Below are 21529 nucleotides of genomic sequence, written 5' to 3' on the forward strand. Positions count from 1 at the left end.
CTGCTGCAGCGGCGGCCATAGTGACCGCAATACAACGGGTGGCGTAGTCGACAGTAAGAACTTTATAACATCTGTAGGACTGCCACATACTCTGAGCTTGACACCCTGGGCACGGACCGGGTCACAGCCACTCGGAAGACTACAACTCCCATCTGATCCGGCTCCGGATATTCCCCTAAAGAATATGGCCCAGGGGGCGCGTCATCTACCCTTAGCAGGAGGGCTGCTGATTACTTACCTCTCCTGCTGCTGCTGGCTGTCCAGCAGCAGACTGAAGGTGGCTGCTGCTGTGCGCAGGTATATAAAGGCTCAGAGCCTATTATGACACGCGCAGCCAGCGTTCCATTGCCACATTCCATCTACTGCAGGCAGGATACCTGGCTGGCTGAATGTCGCTGAGAAGCTCACAGAGACCGCCATAAGCAACAGTTTAACAGAATGCCACAGACTAATCAACCAAACTTTTTGGGTTGGGTTCTCTTTTATAGTCTGCAGGCATTAATTGAAAGAAGTCAGTGTTCCAGCAGAGGGAGACAACGTTTCAGAAAAGGCATTGTAGCAAACCAAAAAAGAAATTTTAAGCGCAGCAGAGTAACCAGCGCACATACCTGTTAGCTCAGGTGAGTTTAAAAGGCTGCTGTTGATAACAAGGGCATTTGCTAAATAGATGGTGTGTGTGCAACAATATACTGAAAGGTCAATTATATTGTGCAGCTTATCTCACCACCTGTAGTTATTTAGGTGAAAGCTCCAAAATGCTTGCCTAATATGTCTGTTTATCCAAAAGGAAGTAAAGAGGGAGAGCTAGAAAGATAGCATTGCGTTACATTACATGGCAATGCAATGCACAGTTGCTGAAGTTGAACCAAAATGAGCTTGTCATCTGGCTTCTGCAACTTTGAACATGAAAAATCCAATGAGGAGAAGAAAAGCAAAGCCAAAGAGTCCATCCCAAAATCCGACAAACAAGCAAAATGAACAAAAAACATTGAATTCAATACTTTCTGATTTTAGAAACTGCATTAAAGAAGGGGTGCACCGGTCCTGGAGATACTGCAATACCAGGTCAATGCGTGGAGTGGACAGAGCAAGCTCTTTTTCCATCTCCCTGTTCTAAAAATCCATTTAATATATGGTCCCCAGATAGGGGACGTATCAGATATTAAACTGATAAGAACAGATCAGGTTTCAACATATTTTATTAAGTGCGTAAAAGATGGTTTACAATCAAAAACAACAACACAAACAGTACATTATTAAAACACAGAATTCCACCCATAAAAACCCCATATACGATTGGCATCCCTTCTCCCAATACATTTGACATCCCTCAAGTAATAAATATACATCTGGCTAAAAGCAATTTTAAGACAATCCTTCACAGAAATAGCATCACGTTTAAAAAGTAAAATATTGCGTGCCTTCCAAAGGGCGTCTTTAAAACAGTTAATCATACACCAACATATACAATACTGTTGAGGGGTCGGACATTTAAAAAGGCCATATAAAACATATTCATGGTTAAAATCTCTTAAACCGCAAGTCCATTTTAAAAGAATCCCAACTTTGTGCCAAAGTTCCTGTGCAAATGGGCAATTCCACATAAGGTGCAAGGTGGTTTCGTCATAAACACATGAGTCTCTGGGGCATTTTGCTCTGGCCACCAGGCCTCTCCTGTGTTGAAACTCTCTGGTGGGGAGGCACTGGTGGACCACCATCCATGCGATGTCCTTATGTCCATTTGCTAAGAATTTCCCGAAGACATTCTTCCAAACTTGCTTCGATCTCTCTTCTGAGAAATTTACTATGGGGGTCACATCTTCATTCCTCCTCAGAAAAGATAAAAGCTTCTTGCGGTCTTTAAAAATGTCCATATTAAAATCACCAAGGCTATAAAATCGAACAGTCTTTTCTAAGATTGCTTGGTGTTTGGGGGGGCATAGTAAAACAGGGGAATTCAACGACAACTTAAACCATCTTTTAAAAATCATCCCACAAGTATATTTTAAAAAATAACTTAGCGCACTATTACCATTAAAATGTTTGAAACAAAAGCAGAAATAATTTAAATACAAATAAATATGTAAGTCGGGGACATCCCTTCCGCCGTTCATTTTATTCTTCCTCAATATTTCTCGCCTTAATTTTTCCATTTTGGAGTTCCATAAAAACATAAAGATCATCCTAGTCATTTTTTTAATTAAAACATCAGAGGGGGGGTACACCATAGCTATATACAGTATGAGGGGTAACAACACTGATTTTATAATTAAAATTTTCCCCTCCATTGTTAGGGACCTCAAACCCCAAAATGATATTTTCTTTGACATTTTTTCTATGACATTCTCCCAGCTTTGAGTTCCCACATTCTCCTCGTTAAAAACAACTCCAAGAATTTTTACATTGTCTCGTTTTATAGTGAGCTGCGGGAGTTGGGCGGTGTCCCAGGATCCCAAAGTCAGACATTCAGATTTATTTAAATTAAGTTTAAAACCGGATGCCTGGGAAAAAAAATCAATGCGCAACACCGCCCTCCGGAGGGAAGCAGGGTCCACGCACACAACCGTCACGTCATCCATGTAGCCAAAGACTCTCACATCACTGCCACCTCCGCCAGGAACAGGAACCCCTCTAATCACTTTGTCTTTTCTTATTGCGCTCAGCAGGGGCTCCATGGCGCAGATGAACAGGATGGGCGACAAGGGGCATCCCTGCTTCACTCCGGACTCAAGGGGAACTCCATCTGTTAAAAAGCCATTAAGAGAAATTTGACTAAAACAATTTTTATATAAAATCTTAATACAATTTAAAAGCATATTAGGGATACCCATTCTTTTTAAAACTCTAAAAAGAAATCTATGAGAGACTCTATCGAAAGCTTTTTCAAAATCTAGGGCTAAAAGAGCTACATTTTGACCCCGGTCTCTGGAATACCAAATTACATCCCTTAATACGTTTAAAACCTCTGAAATACTTCTGCCTGGTACACTACAAACCTGCTCAGGCTGGATTAGTTTGGCAATGACACTCCTGAGCCGGTCTGCAACCACCTTAGCAAGTACCTTGTAATCAACATTTAGGAGAGTTATGGGTCTCCAATTCGCTAGAGTACTGCGGTCACCTTTTTTATATATCAAAGACACCACTCCTCTCCTCCACGAAAATGGCAACTGTTCACAAATAAAAACTTCTTTAAAAAGCATAAAAAGGTCCTCTTTTAAAATGTCCCAAAAAGTAAGGTAAAATTCTACAGGTAGTCCGTCACACCCAGGTGCTTTACCCTTAGAGAAACTTTTAAAAACATAAAATAATTCCTCTAAAACAATATCGCGTTCTAAAAACTCCTGGTCTGTAAAATTTAACTTAAAATCGAGATCATTAAGAGCATCAGATAAAAAGGACTCATCTATACACTTTTTACTAAAAAGATGCTTATAAAAGTTAAAAGTAGCATTCAACATTCCCTGCATAGATGTTTCACCCTCTAGATTTGTGATCACTTCTCTTTTATCCATGACTTTTTTGAAGAAGAAGCGAGAGCACTTCTCCCCTTCCTCCAAGTGCTGCACTCTAGAGTTAAAAATAATCTCTTTCCCCTTTGTGTCTATGCAGTTCTGGATTTCAGTTTTTAGGCTAGCAATATCATCTCCCACCTCCACCCCTAGCTCTTTGAATTTAAAAAGTGTTTGTAGTTTGGTGTTAAGATCACTAAAACATCTTTTTTTCTCTCTAGCTTTACGTTTCCCTGCTTTTATAAAAAACATTCTGACTTTTTTTTTCAAATTTTCCCACCAGGTTACCATAGGGGCATCAGAAGGTTTTTGTCGCCGCCAGGCTTGATAGGCTTTACCAAAGTCTTGTCGAATCAGAGGGTCCTCCAGCAGGTAAGTACTTAGACGCCAGAGGCCCCTGTTGACCCTCTGTTCATCCCGGTATTCTAGGTGCACCTCCAAGCCCTTATGGTCAGAAAATATATTTGATGTTAAAACACATTTTACAGGGTTAAAATCATCTGATAGGAAAATAAAATCGATCCTGGAAGACACCCCTCTTCCGGACCACGTATAACCAGGGTCCGTCGGCAGAAGTGACCTCCACGCATCGCATAATTTAAAATCAGTTATAAAATCTTTCAATAGATGACATGACTTATCCAATTTGCGTAAAGGGTCACCCCCCGCTCGTTGTTCACTAGCACAAAGACAATTAAAATCACCCCCTACGATCAGAGGAGATGACCCAGTACAGTACAATGGCAATATCCCAAATAAATTAATTCTCTCTTGCTTATCAGGGGAAGCATAAACATTCATTACACGTAGGGTAAAACCATTAAATTTAAAATGCACTAAAACCACTCTGCCTGGTACTATTTCTGTGACAGTATTTATAGTAATATTTCTCCCACGACAGAGGAAGCCCACCCCCGCTGACTTGTTGTCATTGGAGCCAGACCAGATGGAGGGCCCCAGTCTCCAATCTGTCTTGATGTCATTATAATTTAGTGCATGTTGTATCCCGCATTCCTGTAATAAACATATGTCAAAGTCAGTGGTTTCTAAGTACTTAAATAGAGCAGCCCTACGAACTGGGCTCTTTAATGACCTCACATTCAGTGAGACAAGTCTTAATGTGGGCATTCATAGGTCAGGGTGGTGGATCTTCCATGAGGACACCTGACTCAAAGCCCTGTATGTCAAATTGCTCCAGGACATCCGGGCTAGAGGACCCAAACGACTCGATATTCTGTGAGCCGGCGGTTGCCCCCTCGTAGGTCACGGTTCCCAGCCACATTCCAGGAGACGCTGGGGCTTCGACATTCCGTCTCTTTTTCGGGGCAGACTCCACCAGGTCACTAGTGCAGTCCTCCTCTTCCTCCACCTCCTCCAGGGGGAGAGACTGGTCCATCAGGATAAGATCACCAACACAGATTCCCTGATGTTCGCCACCTAGAAGCAAAGCCCCCTCATCTGGCTGGCTAATCGCCCTGGAAGATCCTGAGGCCATCGCTGCGTGGTCCCCTGTAGCCAACCGCACAGGGGCACCACCCTCCAGCCCAACAGGATCGGTATCGGGAACCATCGACACGGAGGATACCCTCCCAGAAGGAGGACCCCTCCGCTCCGGTCCATGCGAGGTCCGCCCATCGTTAAGGGACTTCGATGCAGGGGCCGCCCCAGAGGGGCCTCCGGCTCCCTGCTCCATCCCAGCCTTCTCGCCCTTCGAACCGCCCTCCGACGCCGGCCCGCCAGTGAAGACCGGCGGGCGCATCGGCTCAGCTGCAGAAGATGCAGCTTCTGCGTAGGTCCTGGTCCTGGTCCTGTTGGGGCATCCTCGGAACATGTGCCCCGCCTCACCACAAAGATTGCATTTCCTCCCAGCGGGACAGTCCTTCATTAAATGTCCGTAACAGCTGCAATTATTGCAGCGGTCTACTTTCCTGCCCGTGCAGGACGTTTGGGTATGACCCATTTGTCCACAGTTCCTGCAACATACCGGCATTCCAGGGTAAAATAAGTAGCCTCTGCTCTTACCGATCACAAATGTTGAGGGAGGGTGTAGCATTCCTCCCACCCCGCTTGGGTCCCTCTTTAGACGGGCCATGTACCTCCTCTTGCCGCACCAGAAGCCTACCGCGTTCTTCACAGTGCCCAGGTATCTCAGATCATCACAATAACGGATAAGGTAGGTCGAGATGTCTGCAGCTTCCACAAAGGGGTTCGGGAAATGCACCACGATAGGGATCTCGTCATAGGCATACAAGAGACAAAAGGTTAGTCCATCCAATTCATCTAAGTAGTTTTTCTCATTTACCTTTTGTACGAGTTGGTGACAGCATCCCTGGCTCTTGAAGGTGATGGTGTAAGTCCCCTTGTACTCATTGTCCTGGAAGCAGAATATGTCTTCCCGCCGAAACTCCAGAACTCCAAGCAGAATCCTATGGCAGATGTAGTCCAAGTTCTTCTCCGTCCTCGATCCTGCTCCAACTTCAATCCTCACGGTGTTCCGCATCCGGGCATCACCCGATGAATATGTGAGCGTTGCCGGCATCCTTCACTCAGGAACGTACCGACTCTTCTCTCTGAAAGGCGCAAGCCTTCATGGGATCCCTTCCCGTTGCTCCCGGACTAATCCTTCCTCCCAATAGCAGCAGGGGGGTTAAGTCCCTCCGAAGAGGAACGATCCCCCCAGGCCGAGAGAAAGGGTACCAAGAGCACCTCACAGGCAAGACCACACAGGTAAACCTGATAGATCGTGCCAAAAGGCCGAGAAGCGATAACCAGAATTGGTTTCGAACTACGGAGCCACCCAAGGATCCTGAAGAGTCCATTTGTGGAGATGAGCTCATGGACTCCCGTTAAGAAGACATGTTGTCAACCTCTAGATCCCTTACATGCCTGCACTTTTCGGCTTGCTGCTGCTGCAATCCACGCGTTTTAGATCTGCATAACTCCACCTCTTTAAACACAGCACCCTCACCCCCTGCTGTTCCCACCCGCCTCAACACCGTTGGAAGGGAGGAGAACCAATTAAGGCGGGGGGTGGGGTGGAACGAGCAGCTGTCTACCCTTAGCAGGAGGGCTGCTGATTACTTACCTCTCCTGCTGCTGCTGGCTGTCCAGCAGCAGACTGAAGTTGGCTGCTGCTGTGCGCAGGTATATAAAGGCTCAGAGCCTATTATGACACGCGCAGCCAGCGTTCCATTGCCACATTCCATCTACTGCAGGCAGGATACCTGGCTGGCTGAATGTCGCTGAGAAGCTCACAGAGACCGCCATAAGCAACAGTTTAACAGAATGCCACAGACTAATCAACCAAACTTTTTGGGTTGGGTTCTCTTTTATAGTCTGCAGGCATTAATTGAAAGAAGTCAGTGTTCCAGCAGAGGGAGACAACGTTTCAGAAAAGGCATTGTAGCAAACCAAAAAAGAAATTTTAAGCGCAGCAGAGTAACCAGCGCACATACCTGTTAGCTCAGGTGAGTTTAAAAGGCTGCTGTTGATAACAAGGGCATTTGCTAAATAGATGGTGTGTGTGCAACAATATACTGAAAGGTCAATTATATTGTGCAGCTTATCTCACCACCTGTAGTTATTTAGGTGAAAGCTCCAAAATGCTTGCCTAATATGTCTGTTTATCCAAAAGGAAGTAAAGAGGGAGAGCTAGAAAGATAGCATTGCGTTACATTACATGGCAATGCAATGCACAGTTGCTGAAGTTGAACCAAAATGAGCTTGTCATCTGGCTTCTGCAACTTTGAACATGAAAAATCCAATGAGGAGAAGAAAAGCAAAGCCAAAGAGTCCATCCCAAAATCCGACAAACAAGCAAAATGAACAAAAAACATTGAATTCAATACTTTCTGATTTTAGAAACTGCATTAAAGAAGGGGTGCACCGGTCCTGGAGATACTGCAATACCAGGTCAATGCGTGGAGTGGACAGAGCAAGCTCTTTTTCCATCTCCCTGTTCTAAAAATCCATTTAATATATGGTCCCCAGATAGGGGACGTATCAGATATTAAACTGATAAGAACAGATACTACACTTGATCTTAGCCAAAAGGCCGAGAAGCGATAACCAGAATTGGTTTCGAACTACGGAGCCACCCAAGGATCCTGAAGAGTCCATTTGTGGAGATGAGCTCCTGGACTCCCGTTAAGAAGACATGTTGTCAACCTCTAGATCCCTTACATGCCTGCACTTTTCGGCTTGCTGCTGCTGCAATCCACGCGTTTTAGATCTGCATAACTCCACCTCTTTAAACACAGCACCCTCACCCCCTGCTGTTCCCACCCGCCTCAACACCGTTGGAAGGGAGGAGAACCAATTAAGGCGGGGGGTGGGGTGGAACGAGCAGCTGTCTACCCTTAGCAGGAGGGCTGCTGATTACTTACCTCTCCTGCTGCTGCTGGCTGTCCAGCAGCAGACTGAAGGTGGCTGCTGCTGTGCGCAGGTATATAAAGGCTCAGAGCCTATTATGACACGCGCAGCCAGCGTTCCATTGCCACATTCCATCTACTGCAGGCAGGATACCTGGCTGGCTGAATGTCGCTGAGAAGCTCACAGAGACCGCCATAAGCAACAGTTTAACAGAATGCCACAGACTAATGAACCAAACTTTTTGGGTTGGGTTCTCTTTTATAGTCTGCAGGCATTAATTGAAAGAAGTCAGTGTTCCAGCAGAGGGAGACAACGTTTCAGAAAAGGCATTGTAGCAAACCAAAAAAGAAATTTTAAGTGCAGCAGAGTAACCAGCGCACATACCTGTTAGCTCAGGTGAGTTTAAAAGGCTGCTGTTGATAACAAGGGCATTTGCTAAATAGATGGTGTGTGTGCAACAATATACTGAAAGGTCAATTATATTGTGCAGCTTATCTCACCACCTGTAGTTATTTAGGTGAAAGCTCCAAAATGCTTGCCTAATATGTCTGTTTATCCAAAAGGAAGTAAAGAGGGAGAGCTAGAAAGATAGCATTGCGTTACATTACATGGCAATGCAATGCACAGTTGCTGAAGTTGAACCAAAATGAGCTTGTCATCTGGCTTCTGCAACTTTGAACATGAAAAATCCAATGAGGAGAAGAAAAGCAAAGCCAAAGAGTCCATCCCAAAATCCGACAAACAAGCAAAATGAACAAAAAACATTGAATTCAATACTTTCTGATTTTAGAAACTGCATTAAAGAAGGGGTGCACCCGTCCTGGAGATACTGCAATACCAGGTCAATGCGTGGAGTGGACAGAGCAAGCTCTTTTTCCATCTCCCTGTTCTAAAAATCCATTTAATATATGGTCCCCAGATAGGGGACGTATCAGATATTAAACTGATAAGAACAGATACTACACTTGATCTTAGCCAAAAGGCCGAGAAGCGATAACCAGAATTGGTTTCGAACTACGGAGCCACCCAAGGATCCTGAAGAGTCCATTTGTGGAGATGAGCTCCTGGACTCCCGTTAAGAAGACATGTTGTCAACCTCTAGATCCCTTACATGCCTGCACTTTTCGGCTTGCTGCTGCTGCAATCCACGCGTTTTAGATCTGCATAACTCCACCTCTTTAAACACAGCACCCTCACCCCCTGCTGTTCCCACCCGCCTCAACACCGTTGGAAGGGAGGAGAACCAATTAAGGCGGGGGGTGGGGTGGAACGAGCAGCTGTCTACCCTTAGCAGGAGGGCTGCTGATTACTTACCTCTCCTGCTGCTGCTGGCTGTCCAGCAGCAGACTGAAGGTGGCTGCTGCTGTGCGCAGGTATATAAAGGCTCAGAGCCTATTATGACACGCGCAGCCAGCGTTCCATTGCCACATTCCATCTACTGCAGGCAGGATACCTGGCTGGCTGAATGTCGCTGAGAAGCTCACAGAGACCGCCATAAGCAACAGTTTAACAGAATGCCACAGACTAATCAACCAAACTTTTTGGGTTGGGTTCTCTTTTATAGTCTGCAGGCATTAATTGAAAGAAGTCAGTGTTCCAGCAGAGGGAGACAACGCTTCAGAAAAGGCATTGTAGCAAACCAAAAAAGAAATTTTAAGCGCAGCAGAGTAACCAGCGCACATACCTGTTAGCTCAGGTGAGTTTAAAAGGCTGCTGTTGATAACAAGGGCATTTGCTAAATAGATGGTGTGTGTGCAACAATATACTGAAAGGTCAATTATATTGTGCAGCTTATCTCACCACCTGTAGTTATTTAGGTGAAAGCTCCAAAATGCTTGCCTAATATGTCTGTTTATCCTAAAGGAAGTAAAGAGGGAGAGCTAGAAAGATAGCATTGCGTTACATTACATGGCAATGCAATGCACAGTTGCTGAAGTTGAACCAAAATGAGCTTGTCATCTGGCTTCTGCAACTTTGAACATGAAAAATCCAATGAGGAGAAGAAAAGCAAAGCCAAAGAGTCCATCCCAAAATCCGACAAACAAGCAAAATGAACAAAAAACATTGAATTCAATACTTTCTGATTTTAGAAACTGCATTAAAGAAGGGGTGCACCGGTCCTGGAGATACTGCAATACCAGGTCAATGCGTGGAGTGGACAGAGCAAGCTCTTTTTCCATCTCCCTGTTCTAAAAATCCATTTAATATATGGTCCCCAGATATGGGACGTATCAGATATTAAACTGATAAGAACAGATACTACACTTGATCTTAGCCAAAAGGCCGAGAAGCGATAACCAGAATTGGTTTCGAACTACGGAGCCACCCAAGGATCCTGAAGAGTCCATTTGTGGAGATGAGCTCCTGGACTCCCGTTAAGAAGACATGTTGTCAACCTCTAGATCCCTTACATGCCTGCACTTTTCGGCTTGCTGCTGCTGCAATCCACGCGTTTTAGATCTGCATAACTCCACCTCTTTAAACACAGCACCCTCACCCCCTGCTGTTCCCACCCGCCTCAACACCGTTGGAAGGGAGGAGAACCAATTAAGGCGGGGGGTGGGGTGGAACGAGCAGCTGTCTACCCTTAGCAGGAGGGCTGCTGATTACTTACCTCTCCTGCTGCTGCTGGCTGTCCAGCAGCAGACTGAAGGTGGCTGCTGCTGTGCGCAGGTATATAAAGGCTCAGAGCCTATTATGACACGCGCAGCCAGCGTTCCATTGCCACATTCCATCTACTGCAGGCAGGATACCTGGCTGGCTGAATGTCGCTGAGAAGCTCACAGAGACCGCCATAAGCAACAGTTTAACAGAATGCCACAGACTAATCAACCAAACTTTTTGGGTTGGGTTCTCTTTTATAGTCTGCAGGCATTAATTGAAAGAAGTCAGTGTTCCAGCAGAGGGAGACAACGTTTCAGAAAAGGCATTGTAGCAAACCAAAAAAGAAATTTTAAGCGCAGCAGAGTAACCAGCGCACATACCTGTTAGCTCAGGTGAGTTTAAAAGGCTGCTGTTGATAACAAGGGCATTTGCTAAATAGATGGTGTGTGTGCAACAATATACTGAAAGGTCAATTATATTGTGCAGCTTATCTCACCACCTGTAGTTATTTAGGTGAAAGCTCCAAAATGCTTGCCTAATATGTCTGTTTATCCAAAAGGAAGTAAAGAGGGAGAGCTAGAAAGATAGCATTGCGTTACATTACATGGCAATGCAATGCACAGTTGCTGAAGTTGAACCAAAATGAGCTTGTAATCTGGCTTCTGCAACTTTGAACATGAAAAATCCAATGAGGAGAAGAAAAGCAAAGCCAAAGAGTCCATCCCAAAATCCGACAAACAAGCAAAATGAACAAAAAACATTGAATTCAATACTTTCTGATTTTAGAAACTGCATTAAAGAAGGGGTGCACCGGTCCTGGAGATACTGCAATACCAGGTCAATGCGTGGAGTGGACAGAGCAAGCTCTTTTTCCATCTCCCTGTTCTAAAAATCCATTTAATATATGGTCCCCAGATAGGGGACGTATCAGATATTAAACTGATAAGAACAGATACTACACTTGATCTTAGCCAAAAGGCCGAGAAGCGATAACCAGAATTGGTTTCGAACTACGGAGCCACCCAAGGATCCTGAAGAGTCCATTTGTGGAGATGAGCTCCTGGACTCCCGTTAAGAAGACATGTTGTCAACCTCTAGATCCCTTACATGCCTGCACTTTTCGGCTTGCTGCTGCTGCAATCCACGCGTTTTAGATCTGCATAACTCCACCTCTTTAAACACAGCACCCTCACCCCCTGCTGTTCCCACCCGCCTCAACACCGTTGGAAGGGAGGAGAACCAATTAAGGCGGGGGGTGGGGTGGAACGAGCAGCTGTCTACCCTTAGCAGGAGGGCTGCTGATTACTTACCTCTCCTGCTGCTGCTGGCTGTCCAGCAGCAGACTGAAGGTGGCTGCTGCTGTGCGCAGGTATATAAAGGCTCAGAGCCTATTATGACACGCGCAGCCAGCGTTCCATTGCCACATTCCATCTACTGCAGGCAGGATACCTGGCTGGCTGAATGTCGCTGAGAAGCTCACAGAGACCGCCATAAGCAACAGTTTAACAGAATGCCACAGACTAATCAACCAAACTTTTTGGGTTGGGTTCTCTTTTATAGTCTGCAGGCATTAATTGAAAGAAGTCAGTGTTCCAGCAGAGGGAGACAACGCTTCAGAAAAGGCATTGTAGCAAACCAAAAAAGAAATTTTAAGCGCAGCAGAGTAACCAGCGCACATACCTGTTAGCTCAGGTGAGTTTAAAAGGCTGCTGTTGATAACAAGGGCATTTGCTAAATAGATGGTGTGTGTGCAACAATATACTGAAAGGTCAATTATATTGTGCAGCTTATCTCACCACCTGTAGTTATTTAGGTGAAAGCTCCAAAATGCTTGCCTAATATGTCTGTTTATCCTAAAGGAAGTAAAGAGGGAGAGCTAGAAAGATAGCATTGCGTTACATTACATGGCAATGCAATGCACAGTTGCTGAAGTTGAACCAAAATGAGCTTGTCATCTGGCTTCTGCAACTTTGAACATGAAAAATCCAATGAGGAGAAGAAAAGCAAAGCCAAAGAGTCCATCCCAAAATCCGACAAACAAGCAAAATGAACAAAAAACATTGAATTCAATACTTTCTGATTTTAGAAACTGCATTAAAGAAGGGGTGCACCGGTCCTGGAGATACTGCAATACCAGGTCAATGCGTGGAGTGGACAGAGCAAGCTCTTTTTCCATCTCCCTGTTCTAAAAATCCATTTAATATATGGTCCCCAGATATGGGACGTATCAGATATTAAACTGATAAGAACAGATACTACACTTGATCTTAGCCAAAAGGCCGAGAAGCGATAACCAGAATTGGTTTCGAACTACGGAGCCACCCAAGGATCCTGAAGAGTCCATTTGTGGAGATGAGCTCCTGGACTCCCGTTAAGAAGACATGTTGTCAACCTCTAGATCCCTTACATGCCTGCACTTTTCGGCTTGCTGCTGCTGCAATCCACGCGTTTTAGATCTGCATAACTCCACCTCTTTAAACACAGCACCCTCACCCCCTGCTGTTCCCACCCGCCTCAACACCGTTGGAAGGGAGGAGAACCAATTAAGGCGGGGGGTGGGGTGGAACGAGCAGCTGTCTACCCTTAGCAGGAGGGCTGCTGATTACTTACCTCTCCTGCTGCTGCTGGCTGTCCAGCAGCAGACTGAAGGTGGCTGCTGCTGTGCGCAGGTATATAAAGGCTCAGAGCCTATTATGACACGCGCAGCCAGCGTTCCATTGCCACATTCCATCTACTGCAGGCAGGATACCTGGCTGGCTGAATGTCGCTGAGAAGCTCACAGAGACCGCCATAAGCAACAGTTTAACAGAATGCCACAGACTAATCAACCAAACTTTTTGGGTTGGGTTCTCTTTTATAGTCTGCAGGCATTAATTGAAAGAAGTCAGTGTTCCAGCAGAGGGAGACAACGTTTCAGAAAAGGCATTGTAGCAAACCAAAAAAGAAATTTTAAGCGCAGCAGAGTAACCAGCGCACATACCTGTTAGCTCAGGTGAGTTTAAAAGGCTGCTGTTGATAACAAGGGCATTTGCTAAATAGATGGTGTGTGTGCAACAATATACTGAAAGGTCAATTATATTGTGCAGCTTATCTCACCACCTGTAGTTATTTAGGTGAAAGCTCCAAAATGCTTGCCTAATATGTCTGTTTATCCAAAAGGAAGTAAAGAGGGAGAGCTAGAAAGATAGCATTGCGTTACATTACATGGCAATGCAATGCACAGTTGCTGAAGTTGAACCAAAATGAGCTTGTAATCTGGCTTCTGCAACTTTGAACATGAAAAATCCAATGAGGAGAAGAAAAGCAAAGCCAAAGAGTCCATCCCAAAATCCGACAAACAAGCAAAATGAACAAAAAACATTGAATTCAATACTTTCTGATTTTAGAAACTGCATTAAAGAAGGGGTGCACCGGTCCTGGAGATACTGCAATACCAGGTCAATGCGTGGAGTGGACAGAGCAAGCTCTTTTTCCATCTCCCTGTTCTAAAAATCCATTTAATATATGGTCCCCAGATAGGGGACGTATCAGATATTAAACTGATAAGAACAGATTTTTTTTTTTATTTTTTTTTTCTCCTCAGACGAGGAAATTCCACAGTCTATGGAAACCAGACAAAGGAAAATTCCATCAAAACAGCTGCGTCAAATCCAATACGCAATTTGCTGTCCCCATCATCATCGGAAATATTTATTTCATATTTCAAAACAACAATAACAAAAATCAAGAGGTACTAACAATATATCTCCACTTTTTAACTTTCCATATTCCCTCCGCATCCACTTCCCCTCTCCTCTTTTTGTCCCATAGGAAACACACATACATCTTCCCCAAAATCACCTTCACACTATCCTTTACAGCAATTTCCTTCCTTTTAAACACATACACATTCCTCACATCCCATAACACTTCCTTTATACATGCAAGCATCAACCACAAGACTCTTTCCTTCGTCCCATCACATATTCCCAAACCAAACATAAACAACTCAAAAGACAACAAATTCACACCACACAATTCTTTACACAAAGGCCCCATTCTCCCAATCACATCTCTAGCATACTGGCAATTCCAAAAAACATGCAACACACTTTCCCTTCCACCACAGCCATTTCTTGGACACATTTCACTCCTCACCAAACCTCTATTCCTCTGAAACTCTCTCACAGGTAATACTCCATGTAAAGACTGCCACACAACTTCACTCTGTTTGTTGGTCATACCACTCATCCGCACTTTCTTCCAAACCTTCTGCACATCACCACCCCTAACCATATTTATTCCACATTCTACCTCTCTACATTCAATCATCCTATACACAGCCTTCTTATTCTCCAGCAATCTCACATTTGCATCACACAGTTCATACCTCACCAAAAACTTATAAACCCACACATACCATACAGGCACCTCAAAAGCAATCGGACATCGCAAATCCCTTTCTTGCCACTTTAAACGAAACAAATACGCTCCAAATAAATACCTACACATAGATGAAAACTTTCCATCCGCCCTAATCACTTTCAAAACAAACACAACGATATTCACACCAAAAAACACGTCCAAATTCGGAAAACCCAAACCACCTTTTTCCACTCTTTTAACCAAAATTTCTCTCCTAGCTCTCTCCATTTTCGAGTTCCACAAAAAAACAAATAAAATTCTATTCAAGCTTCTCATACACATATATCCTGGTGGAAATACTACCGCAATATATAAAAATATTGGCAACACCACACTCTTAACAATTAAAATCTTCCCAAAAAAGGATAAACTCCTCAATTTCCAAAAATTCAACTTCTGCTCAACTTTTCCTTTTGCATCATCCCAACTTTCTTTCCCATCCAAACTCTCTGAAAACTTCACACCCAAAACTTTAATAGGTCCATTCACTACATTCACACCTACATCCCTACTTAAACTTCCGCCTCCAAAACCCTTACACTCACTCTTTTCCCAATTCACTTTAAACGCAGATGCACCACAAAAAATAGACACTAACAACTTCACCCGCCTCACCGAACATTCAGAATCACATAATACACACACGTCATCCATATAACCACTCACCTTCCATTCTTTTCCTCCACCTCCCGGCACTTGCACACCACGAATTACCTTATCTTTCCTCAGCATACACAACAATGGCTCAATTGCACAAATAAATGCTACAGGGGACAAAGGACACCCCTGTCGCACACCCGAAAACACATTCACTTTCCTACCCACATACCCATTCATTAAAACACAGCTATAAACACCCGCATACAAACTTCTCACTCGCCCAACAAAATCAGCCGGAAAACCCATTTTTAACAACACTCTGAACAAAAAACCATGCGACAACCTATCATAAGCCTTTTCAAAATCCAAACTTAACAAAAATTCACTCTTCTTACGACCCATGCAATCCCATAGACAATCTCTTAACATACACACACACTCATGAATCCGCCTCCCAGGTACCGCACAACACTGCTCATCCCCAATCACACTCTCTATCACATCACGCATCCTATTAGCCATAAGTTTTGCATAGATTTTATAATCACAATTAAGTAACGTTATTGGCCTCCAATTCCTCAGACTTTTCAAATCCCCTTTCTTAGGAATTAACACAACCATACCTGCACGCATACTCTCAGCCACCTCCATGTTTCCCCACATATACTTACATACATCCACAAAGTCCTTACCAATCACACCCCACATCACACGATAAAATTCTACTGGGAGGCCATCCTCCCCCGGCGTCTTATTCAAAGCCATACTACACATAACCTTCCATACCTCATCACCAGTCACCTCACCCATCACTCTCTCTCTTTCTGCTTCACTCAACTTACTCTCTAACACACTCAAAACATCATTCTCCAAACATTCATCCCTCTGTTTCACTGCATACAGATCCTCATAAAACTTAGCCACCTCTTCACACATATCCTCTCCACTCACCTCACTTCCATCTGCTCCATACACCACGCTCATACTCTGTTTCTTTCCAAAAACTTTTTTAAAGAAAAACCGAGAACATTTCTCATCCTGCTCCATCTTATCAATCTTTGCCCTAAACACTATGCTTCTCCCTCTCTCCAACAAAAACTCACTAATCTCCTTTTTTACCTCTAAAATATCCTCCTCCACCTCAACTCCTCCTTCCCTTAACTTATACAAAACGCTCAACCGCGCGTTCAGTTTAACAAAACTCTCTCTTTTAATTGCTGCATACTTGTATCCTAAATTTTTAAAGAACATTTTTGTTTGTTTCTTCACCCAGTCCCACCACTCACAAACATTCCCAAACTCATTTTTATGCTTACACCATTCTTCATACCGCCTTTCATACTCCTTTCTCACATCTTCATTCTCTAACAGTTTAACATTTAACTTCCACAATCCTCTCCCAAACACTCCATCAACTTTTATATCCAACTCACACAACATACACACATGATCTGAAAAAAGAACGTTTTCCTGCCTATAATTAACAGAAACCATATTTTTAGAAATAAAACAATAATCCAATCTGGATTGTACCCTACCACTCTCAGAAAAGAAAGTGTTCAACAAAGGATTCATGTTACACACGCGCTGCATATCACACAACCCAAAATCATTCACTAACTCCAATAATGCTTTCCCAGACACATCCACATTCACTCTCCCCACATCACAGTTCATATCACCCACAATTACCACAGGTATTCTTCCTGGAACAAAAAGCTTAATTTTTTCAAATAAATTTTTGCGCTCATTTTTTTCAACTGGCGCATAAACATTAATAACACAAAACTTTACATTCTTGTATACAAAATTAGCAAGGATACATCTCCCCACCTCAATAACCAAATAATCACTCAAAACAACCTCCCTTCCTTTAACCAAAATACCCACACCATCATTCTTATTACATGCACTCCCCGACCACACAGACGCTCCATAAGACCATTCATCCCCTTTCACACCATCCACTACCCCACATTCTTGTAAACAAAAAATAGATGCATTTTGCATAGCTAAAAACTCAAAAATAGCAGCTCTTCTTACTTTACTTTTAAACACTCTTACGTTTTGGGACACTATGGTAAATCCCATAATACTTCTACTCCTTCACCAATTACACAAAGAAATAGCCTTTGGCCTAAACCAAAGCTCACAAGAGGACAAAAAGAAAAAACATTTACAATATTATATGGTGACACTATCCAGCACCACCACTATCCTCCTCCGCCATCAGAACAGAACAGCTGGTTTCCGACCCGCTGGCTTCACCAGCCACACTCCTCATTCTGGCAGTTCTGATCTTCCTCTGAGGCTCACTAAAATCTGCATCATCACTGCCCCCACCATCCTCCCTACGACTCTTCTTTGCACCCCTATCATCCTCCGAAGAAAAATCTTCAATGTTTTCAGGACCCGAAGGGTGTTCAGGACTGTCGGGTTCCGAGATTTGCACTTCACATCCTGTTGCGTCCATTGCCTCTCCAAAAGTCATCATCTCAGGCAGCTCTGCTTCCACCACTTTCCTAGATATTCTCGCAGACACTGCCTTTTTCTCCACCTTTGCCACTTCCCTCCAGAACTCCTTTTCTTCCCTCCGCTTCTTCCTCATTTCTTCAGCAGAAGAAGAACATGGTCTCAGGGACACCTCCTCTGGCGCCGTAGAGGGAGAGGCTCTACCAGTTTCCCGCCTCCTTCCCTCTCTCTCCTCCCTCTCCAATCTTTCCAGCACTTTCAGTGCGCTTGCCATCTGCCTCCTCTCCAGCTCTTCCTCCTTCTGTTCTTTATCAGAACGTCTAGGTGCACTCATAGGACAGTCCTTATACATGTGATCACTACTCCCACAGACATCACAGGACTTGGCCTCTGGACACTGGTTGGCCATATGCCCCTCCTTTCTGCAATTTCGGCAACACTGCCCTTTAAGGCATGTTACCATGGTATGTCCGAAAGAAAAGCATCTACGGCAAAACATGGGCTGGCCTGGGTAAAAGAGGAAACCTCTATGGCCTGCAACGGAAAAATTTGATGGAGGGTGTCTAAAGCCCCCCACACTGTCAGGATCCCTTTTCAATTTCACACGGAATTTATACTGACAGTTAAAGATTCCTAGACAATTGACTTGCTTCACTCCCTTCCGCACATATTCACAGTAGCGAGAGAGGAAGCACTCCAGCAGCTCAGGGTCTGTAAAAGGGTTATAGACAGTCACAGTCACCTCCTTTTCTTGCAGACCAAACAAAGGTTCCCATCTAACTCCTTCCAAGCAGGGGTCACTAGAGTGACCACGGAGCCATTCAAAGACATTAAGGCAAACATCCTGGTTCATAAAGGTAACGTCATAATTACCTTGACGTGAAAATTCGTTGACACTGAAGATCTCAGAACGTCTTGCTCCAGCTTTGCCTTCAACGATGTCTTGGACAATGAAAACCACGTTGTTCTTGTTCTGGTCAGATGGATCCACGGACAAACGGATGGTGTTCTTCACAAAAGACATCTTGGATTCTGTCGGTATGGAATACCACAGGAAAAAGCAGAAAATCCTCCACAAAAGGGTCCGGATTCCTCCAGGAGACTCGCACCAATCAAGGTACAGTCATACGATCGCAGCCAAAAGGCCGAGAAGCGATAACCAGAATTGGTTTCGAACTACGGAGCCACCCAAGGATCCTGAAGAGTCCATTTGTGGAGATGAGCTCCTGGACTCCCGTTAAGAAGACATGTTGTCAACCTCTAGATCCCTTACATGCCTGCACTTTTCGGCTTGCTGCTGCTGCAATCCACGCGTTTTAGATCTGCATAACTCCACCTCTTTAAACACAGCACCCTCACCCCCTGCTGTTCCCACCCGCCTCAACACCGTTGGAAGGGAGGAGAACCAATTAAGGCGGGGGGTGGGGTGGAACGAGCAGCTGTCTACCCTTAGCAGGAGGGCTGCTGATTACTTACCTCTCCTGCTGCTGCTGGCTGTCCAGCAGCAGACTGAAGGTGGCTGCTGCTGTGCGCAGGTATATAAAGGCTCAGAGCCTATTATGACACGCGCAGCCAGCGTTCCATTGCCACATTCCATCTACTGCAGGCAGGATACCTGGCTGGCTGAATGTCGCTGAGAAGCTCACAGAGACCGCCATAAGCAACAGTTTAACAGAATGCCACAGACTAATCAACCAAACTTTTTGGGTTGGGTTCTCTTTTATAGTCTGCAGGCATTAATTGAAAGAAGTCAGTGTTCCAGCAGAGGGAGACAACGTTTCAGAAAAGGCATTGTAGCAAACCAAAAAAGAAATTTTAAGCGCAGCAGAGTAACCAGCGCACATACCTGTTAGCTCAGGTGAGTTTAAAAGGCTGCTGTTGATAACAAGGGCATTTGCTAAATAGATGGTGTGTGTGCAACAATATACTGAAAGGTCAATTATATTGTGCAGCTTATCTCACCACCTGTAGTTATTTAGGTGAAAGCTCCAAAATGCTTGCCTAATATGTCTGTTTATCCAAAAGGAAGTAAAGAGGGAGAGCTAGAAAGATAGCATTGCGTTACATTACATGGCAATGCAATGCACAGTTGCTGAAGTTGAACCAAAATGAGCTTGTCATCTGGCTTCTGCAACTTTGAACATGAAAAATCCAATGAGGAGAAGAAAAGCAAAGCCAAAGAGTCCATCCCAAAATCCGACAAACAAGCAAAATGAACAAAAAACATTGAATTCAATACTTTCTGATTTTAGAAACTGCATTAAAGAAGGGGTGCACCGGTCCTGGAGATACTGCAATACCAGGTCAATGCGTGGAGTGGACAGAGCAAGCTCTTTTTCCATCTCCCTGTTCTAAAAATCCATTTAATATATGGTCCCCAGATACGGGACGTATCAGATATTAAACTGATAAGAACAGATACTACACTTGATCTTAGCCAAAAGGCCGAGAAGCGATAACCAGAATTGGTTTCGAACTACGGAGCCACCCAAGGATCCTGAAGAGTCCATTTGTGGAGATGAGCTCCTGGACTCCCGTTAAGAAGACATGTTGTCAACCTCTAGATCCCTTACATGCCTGCACTTTTCGGCTTGCTGCTGCTGCAATCCACGCGTTTTAGATCTGCATAACTCCACCTCTTTAAACACAGCACCCTCACCCCCTGCTGTTCCCACCCGCCTCAACACCGTTGGAAGGGAGGAGAACCAATTAAGGCGGGGGGTGGGGTGGAACGAGCAGCTGTCTACCCTTAGCAGAAGGGCTGCTGATTACTTACCTCTCCTGCTGCTGCTGGCTGTCCAGCAGCAGACTGAAGGTGGCTGCTGCTGTGCGCAGGTATATAAAGGCTCAGAGCCTATTATGACACGCGCAGCCAGCGTTCCATTGCCACATTCCATCTACTGCAGGCAGGATACCTGGCTGGCTGAATGTCGCTGAGAAGCTCACAGAGACCGCCATAAGCAACAGTTTAACAGAATGCCACAGACTAATCAACCAAACTTTTTGGGTTGGGTTCTCTTTTATAGTCTGCAGGCATTAATTGAAAGAAGTCAGTGTTCCAGCAGAGGGAGACAACGTTTCAGAAAAGGCATTGTAGCAAACCAAAAAAGAAATTTTAAGCGCAGCAGAGTAACCAGCGCACATACCTGTTAGCTCAGGTGAGTTTAAAAGGCTGCTGTTGATAACAAGGGCATTTGCTAAATAGATGGTGTGTGTGCAACAATATACTGAAAGGTCAATTATATTGTGCAGCTTATCTCACCACCTGTAGTTATTTAGGTGAAAGCTCCAAAATGCTTGCCTAATATGTCTGTTTATCCAAAAGGAAGTAAAGAGGGAGAGCTAGAAAGATAGCATTGCATTACATTACATGGCAATGCAATGCACAGTTGCTGAAGTTGAACCAAAATGAGCTTGTCATCTGGCTTCTGCAACTTTGAACATGAAAAATCCAATGAGGAGAAGAAAAGCAAAGCCAAAGAGTCCATCCCAAAATCCGACAAACAAGCAAAATGAACAAAAAACATTGAATTCAATACTTTCTGATTTTAGAAACTGCATTAAAG

The 21529-nt window shown here is 44.3% G+C and overlaps 8 non-coding genes across 8 annotated transcripts; all 8 read right to left on the minus strand.

Annotated features, from left to right (window-relative positions):
• Positions 1-1028: 1028 nt before the first annotated feature.
• On the minus strand, positions 1029-1218 carry LOC141240223 (U2 spliceosomal RNA). The gene has a single exon (XR_012305509.1). It is a non-coding gene; the product is annotated as a U2 spliceosomal RNA (small nuclear RNA).
• A 6169-nt stretch (positions 1219-7387) lies between these two features.
• Positions 7388-7578, minus strand: LOC141240168 (U2 spliceosomal RNA). Its single transcript, XR_012305456.1, has one exon. It is a non-coding gene; the product is annotated as a U2 spliceosomal RNA (small nuclear RNA).
• A 1109-nt stretch (positions 7579-8687) lies between these two features.
• On the minus strand, positions 8688-8878 carry LOC141240194 (U2 spliceosomal RNA). The gene has a single exon (XR_012305482.1). It is a non-coding gene; the product is annotated as a U2 spliceosomal RNA (small nuclear RNA).
• A 1109-nt stretch (positions 8879-9987) lies between these two features.
• Positions 9988-10178, minus strand: LOC141240199 (U2 spliceosomal RNA). The gene has a single exon (XR_012305486.1). It is a non-coding gene; the product is annotated as a U2 spliceosomal RNA (small nuclear RNA).
• Positions 10179-11287: 1109 nt separating this feature from the next.
• Positions 11288-11478, minus strand: LOC141240169 (U2 spliceosomal RNA). Its single transcript, XR_012305457.1, has one exon. It is a non-coding gene; the product is annotated as a U2 spliceosomal RNA (small nuclear RNA).
• A 1109-nt stretch (positions 11479-12587) lies between these two features.
• Positions 12588-12778, minus strand: LOC141240200 (U2 spliceosomal RNA). The gene has a single exon (XR_012305487.1). It is a non-coding gene; the product is annotated as a U2 spliceosomal RNA (small nuclear RNA).
• A 1109-nt stretch (positions 12779-13887) lies between these two features.
• LOC141240224 (U2 spliceosomal RNA) lies at positions 13888-14080 on the minus strand. The gene has a single exon (XR_012305510.1). It is a non-coding gene; the product is annotated as a U2 spliceosomal RNA (small nuclear RNA).
• Positions 14081-20229: 6149 nt separating this feature from the next.
• Positions 20230-20420, minus strand: LOC141240203 (U2 spliceosomal RNA). Its single transcript, XR_012305490.1, has one exon. It is a non-coding gene; the product is annotated as a U2 spliceosomal RNA (small nuclear RNA).
• Between the last annotated feature and the right edge of the window lie 1109 nt (positions 20421-21529).

The sequence above is a fragment of the Phyllobates terribilis genome, unplaced genomic scaffold (assembly GCF_046119375.1).
Source record: "Phyllobates terribilis strain yellow unplaced genomic scaffold, ASM4611937v1 Scaffold_801__1_contigs__length_655404, whole genome shotgun sequence".
Classification (NCBI taxonomy): domain Eukaryota; kingdom Metazoa; phylum Chordata; class Amphibia; order Anura; family Dendrobatidae; genus Phyllobates; species Phyllobates terribilis.